Source organism: Dipodomys merriami, unplaced genomic scaffold, assembly GCF_024711535.1.
Source record: "Dipodomys merriami isolate MVZ:Mamm:240054 unplaced genomic scaffold, mDipMer1.0.p SCAF_16, whole genome shotgun sequence".
NCBI classification, from domain to species: domain Eukaryota; kingdom Metazoa; phylum Chordata; class Mammalia; order Rodentia; family Heteromyidae; genus Dipodomys; species Dipodomys merriami.
Genome location: NW_027202937.1, coordinates 15,866,501 through 15,872,500, shown reverse-complemented (window position 1 = coordinate 15,872,500; position 6,000 = coordinate 15,866,501). Strand labels below are relative to the sequence as shown.

Genomic DNA, 6,000 nt, shown 5'->3' with positions numbered 1-6,000 from the left:
CTTTGCTAGCAACAAAAGACCTTGGCCCACGTGGACAGTCTGAGATTTGTTCAGCCAAAAGACCTGGCAGCCACAACCCAGCTGGGTTTCGTGGGAGAACTGTGGCATCCCACACATGTTACTGGCTGCTAGTTGCTGTGGGAACTGGGGCTCTGAATCTGGAGTTGTTGTTTACTTACATCTAGAACCATCACCACAGCCTGGATTCAATGCCAACTAGCCTAGCTTAACACTAACTTCTACAGCCTACTGATTTTGTGAAGCTTCAATGTTCTCATCGATAAAGTGTTAAAAAAAAAAGCGATTGTCTCAGGTTATTGTGAGGACTCAATGAATAAATGCATATGCTTGGCACATTAGAAAAGTTATTAAATGATATTATTAATATAGTTTGCTATAGTGAATTATATTTAATCATTACTATTATGGTAATAATTACTATAGTGTTACTGTATTTTATTATTACCATTGTTTAGAATGGGTGTTTCATTATAAGAGGCATTATAGCAATGTGCAATATAGTCACACATATCTATAATTCAGGAGTTGTTTTATCTTTACACACTATAATAGCTCAAGAAGGTCTTGCCTCTGTACCTACTTTCATGAATATTAGGTGCTTTTATTGTTGTTTGTGTTTATTTTTGAGATAGAGCCTTATGTTGACTATAGTCAGGCCTCAAACTTGTAATCCTCCTATCTCAGCCTCTGTAGTGCTGGGATTACAGGTAGGTTCCACACCCATGGCCTAGGAAAGTCAAATTGACCTTATATAGAATTTATGGGCATAGTTCGGTGATGAGATTTATTTTTGCCCAATTAAGAATACAAAGATGTGAGATTAGCTTCCTAAATGAAAAACTCATCTTTTTTTTTATTGTAAAAATACTGCACAGAGGGGTCATCATTTTTTTAAAGTACCTTTAGCCTGATAATAATATTCACATTTAGGCAAACATCTGGAGTTAATGTCACCCCCCTGGTCTTTCCTTGCTTTGACTATTTTCTTCCATCTTCATGGAAAAAAGAAACCCAACATTTTGCCATAGAGATCCAAAAAATAAGGAATTACATCTGGAAAATTTCTTAACGTGAAGAAACACACATTGAAGATCTATAAAAAGAAAAATGACCCTAGAATAAAAAGAAAAACAAAACCTACCACGTGTCAGTTTGGTCCTATTTTAGGCCAAAGATCATTATGACAAGATTAAAAGGTCAAACTGTTTTAGGAATGTCATGGGAGTCTGCAAAGGAGCAATTCCTGTTTCTTCTATCATCCTCAGGCCCGGTTCCCATTTGCAAACGTAGTAAGCCAGCCAGGGCATTAGTCAGGTAAAGAGAGAAAAATAATCACCCTTCAGACTCCCAGTGGATTCTGGCTTCAAGTAGGTCCTATTTGAGTGATTGAAGGGGGAAGACAGGTCGAACACGTCAGCCTTCTCTCTCCAGCTTAACCTAGCTTTTGCTGTCAAGGCCGGTTAGAGGGGCATCCTAGGTGGAGAAACTCCCAGGGAGGAATCAGAATACCAGGTCATTGACCCAACCTTTTCTACACACTTATAGCAACACATAGTGGCATTTCATATAATGCCCAGCACTGGGAAGGGTGAGGCAGGAGGATCCTGAGTTCAAATTCAGCCTTGGGCCAGGCCCCTGTGGCTCATGCCTGTAATCCTAGCTACTCAGGAGGCTGAGATCTGAGGATCGAGGTTCAAAGCTAGCCCGAGCAAGAAACTCTGTGAGACTCTGATCTCCAATAAACTACTAGAAAACCAGAAGTGGCGCTGTGGCTCAAGCGGTAGAGTGCTAGCCTTGAACTGAAGAGCACAGGGACAGCGCCCAAGCCCAGAGTTCAAGCCCCATGACCGACACCTCCCTCCCCCCCCAAAAAAAATTCAGCCTTGGCTGAGACACATAAAACATATTCCCTATTAATCAAAAAGGTTACAATATTGAAGGAAGTAGCCCCATTTTGCTATGGGAAGGCTATTCAGCATTGTCTTGTAGAAATATCATTTGGGATAGGAGACAATGTTGAGGCCATATTATACAGTGTAGTTAAGGGCTAAGCTGTAGGAAGTCCACATTTATCCCTAATACTGATACATACATATACTCTCCTTAAACCCCTTGTAGTAATTTCTACCCTGGTGAAAAGGGCAACTATTCTCAGCTCCCTTCCTCTCACTCTTCCTTGTGCCTTAATTACTTAATAACATTTGTTAAACTTCCTAAAAATCTCAGGCATCCACTTCTGTTCTGCCACATGCCTCTGTTCTTCTCTGGACAGCAAAGAGGGCAAGCATATCCACCTGCGGTGCCCAGGACAGCTGCACCAGCTCTGCTTGATTGACATTCACATCTCACCCACCCCTTCCTTTAGGACACTCTCCACAAGTAAAGTTTCCACTTCCCAGAATTCCTTACAGCTAGGAACCCATCTAGGAAGCAGGAGCCTCAATCAGATGCATCTGCATCAAGCGATATCTGAAGGATGATGTGAGAGGGAGCATGTGTTTGTTTCCCATGGCTCTTGTGACAAATCACCACAGATTTAGTGCACAGAACAGCACACACTGTCTTAATGTTTTGGATATCAGAAGTCTGAAATGGGTTTCACTGGACTAAAATTAAGATGTTGTCAGGATCACATTTCTTTCTGGAGGATATGTGGAAAATCTTGTCTTTCCCAGCTTATAGAAGCTTCCTGCATTCCTCCCCTTGGTGGTCCCTATCTCCATATTTAAAACTAACAATCTTTTATCTCTCTGACTTTGGATCACAGTCATGTGACTTCTCTGCTTTGAAGGACTGATGTAATTAGAATGGGCTCAGCTGGGTAATTTAGGATCCTGCCAAGTCCTTGGCACAACCATATCTGCAAAGTCTCTTTTATCATGTAGGACAATGTACATACACCCCAGGGACATGACATCTTGGTTGGGGTAGCAGGGCATTATTTGGCCTGCCATAATATACTTTTTTTTTTTTTGGGTCCGGTCGTGGGGCCTGAACTCTGGGCCTGGGCGCTGTCCCTCAGCTCTTCAGCTCAAGGCTAGCACTCAACTACTTGAGCCACAGCACCACTTCTGGCTTTTTTTTCTTTTTGCTTATATGGTGCTGAGGAATCGAACCCAGGGCCTCATGCATGCAAGGCAAGTGCTCTACCACTGAGCCACCTTCCCAGCCCCCATAATATACTTCTTATCATTGCTTTCTGCCACCATGTGGATAATCTGCTTTCTTTGTAGTAGGTTCTGTTCTGGCTGTTTCCTGACCATGGTTATGGTACTCTCATTTTCAGCTTGTCAAATCAGCAGGAACTGCTTGACTCTAGATCAGGCTGTGAGTTCATCAGTAGCCTAGTTTTACATTGTATCTTTCAAAGTTCAACCTAGCCTGTGTTTCCTTGGCCTGCTTGACTCAATAGTTCTGTAGGACATTTTACCTTTCTGCTAAGTAGCTTTCATTCTTTGCAGCTGAACCCTGATTAATGCTGGATTCCCCATATGTGCCCACTATTCCAGCTTCCTCTGTCCCTTTTCGAAGCCCCACTTTATTTCTGAGAATGAAGCATCACTGAGACAACACTAAATTAGATTAACTTGGGAGGATATGGATATTTCGAAGTGACTATTACCAATAGCCGTATAATCTGAAAGTAAGGAATGGCCTTGCTATCCAAAGGCGGCCAGCTGGAGTTCTCTGGCATCTTCATGTAGGGTAGGTTCACCTTGAACCTCCAATCAGCATCTATGTGGGAACACGTTAATTGGAAGGTAGATTGTTGAGGCCAAGGTCTAGTCATTCCAGAATTTCATGTGTAACAAAAAGTGGGGAAAGCAAATGTCATTCTAGGATTAGCCTCTGGGGAGTTGCTCTAGCTCCAAGAAACTGTCATTTTGAATGTGTTCTTTCCAACTGAGAGGAGGAAAGAAAGCCTGTGCTATTTGTATTGATCTGCCTTACCTTGTATTTCGAAGGTACTCTTCCCCTTTCCTGTCCTTGCCTCCCTTCCAATAGCTCTCCCAGAAGACAAGGGCAGACACACACAAGCTCAAAGAGAATAGAGTCATTGTTTCTGCAGTTCTTTCTGGAAAAATTGGTTGGTTGAAGGAAGCTTCTAGAGATGAGAACCAGTAGCCTTAAACCCCAAAGGTAAGGCACAAAAAAACAAGAAAGAGTAAAAAAGTATTTAAGGTTTAATACATTTTTGTGGGTTGTTTTTTTTTTTTTGGCATGGCTATTGGCCAAACTTGTTTTAATATCATCACCGTTATTAATAATAGCTTATTTCACAACTGTTCCCAGGTGACCTTCCTGGCTAGGTATGCCTTGCCACTGTCCTGACCTTTCCTGTTTTCAGTCTTGCTCTGAAATCTAAATTCCCAGGTACTTAAGTAGTTCTACTTCTGGCTGGGCAGCAAGCTAGCCCCAAGGCACAGAAATAAACAAAACAGAGCCTCCCGTGCCCTCAGGTGGCTCCAAGTCTCCCAGGTCTTCTCATCTGTTAAGCCCATCAAGCCCATCTCCTTTCTCATTCTGTCTGTCATCTTATATTTGGCATTTGAACGAAAGTGTCTCAAATCTAATCAGAGTCTAGGGGCACTGTTGGGAGGTAGAGCAAACAGGAAGGCCTTGGGTTAATTGGGGACGTGCTGTCTGTTTGAAGGGACTATGAGATTCTAATCTCGCCCTCTTCCGGGTTCAGCAAGTAATCACTTGCCCTGCACTAGCTCCTGTAGTGATCTGAAGTGGCCCTCAGCATGCTTTTACAATGCCATTGAATGATCAGCCTGCACAAAGATCAGCTAAGTAAACCTCTCTTTTACTTCATAAATACCCTGCATCAGGTGTTTTGTTATAGTGACAAAGAGCTGGCTAATACAGGGGGCAAACCAGAACATCTGTCCAGCACAAGTGATTCTTCCTTCTTTCCTACCAGACTGCACTCCATAGCAGGTAGAATAAATAGCTTATGTTTTCATATTGAATGAGAAGCCTAACTGAGCAGATCCTAAAATTGTTGCTCAGTAAACATGTAGTTTTAAACTGGACAGGAAAAATAGTATTCCCTTAAATTACATGACCCTGAAGGATTAGGCTGAAAACCTACCTCAGAATTAAAAGTGATTAAGAGAGGTGAAGACCCCTCCCTCTGTGGTTTGTCTGGGGGACTCATTTTCATTTTATGGAGGACAACATAGAAATATTGTACCTCATTTGCTTTTACTGTTGGAAAAAAAACCTAATTTCCTTTTTAATTAGTGTAATGAACGCGTGAAAGCACTCATCTCTCCCCACCCCCTCAGCATGCCTCCTGTCAGGTAAAAAACAATGCACAATAAGGTAAATTGGAGCACCTTCTTTTCTTCATGATGTTCTAGCCATCCAGACAGATCCATGTGTGAGATGATCTTTTTCTAGATAGCCTGCCACTCTTACAAAAACACCCATTATTTCCAGGGAGCATTTCCAACCCAAGTGAGATGAGCTTATTGTGACTGAAGGAGAAACCAAACAAAAACCTGGACCATTAACCCAGAGAGATGGGCCAGGAGAGAGAAGAGGACAGGACATGTGGCTATTTGAACGTCAATCCATTCAAGATACACAAATGTATTAAGTAATTCTGTGCAGCCAAAGCCACAGGAAGGCTTCTGTGTGCCTAGCAGAGAGCTTTTCCGTTTTCTAGAGAAGCATGTTATTTCAGGAAATTGTCTACTAGAGAGCGTATGGTTATGAAAGAAGGGAGGAATGAAGCCCCAGGAAGGATGGATTCCTTGGGGATGAAATGCCACAGGCTCACCATCTTTTATCTTTTTAGAATTATTTTAATAATCACCTTGTGGGGGGATAGCATGACCACTGTCTTATGACACCATTCCCCACCTAGGCATGTCTTTGGAGGAACCAGCTGTGTTCCCCTGGGACATCCCTCCCTCCCCCATAGACACCCCAATTCCCTTGCTCCATTGTCTGATTTCAGCTGGTATT

General features: G+C 42.5%; 1 protein-coding gene across 6 annotated transcripts in view; it reads right to left on the bottom strand.

Annotated features, from left to right (window-relative positions):
* Ripor2 (RHO family interacting cell polarization regulator 2) overlaps window positions 1-6,000 on the bottom strand; it is a 180,307-nt gene that overhangs the window by 75,892 nt on the left and 98,415 nt on the right. The window lies entirely within an intron of this gene.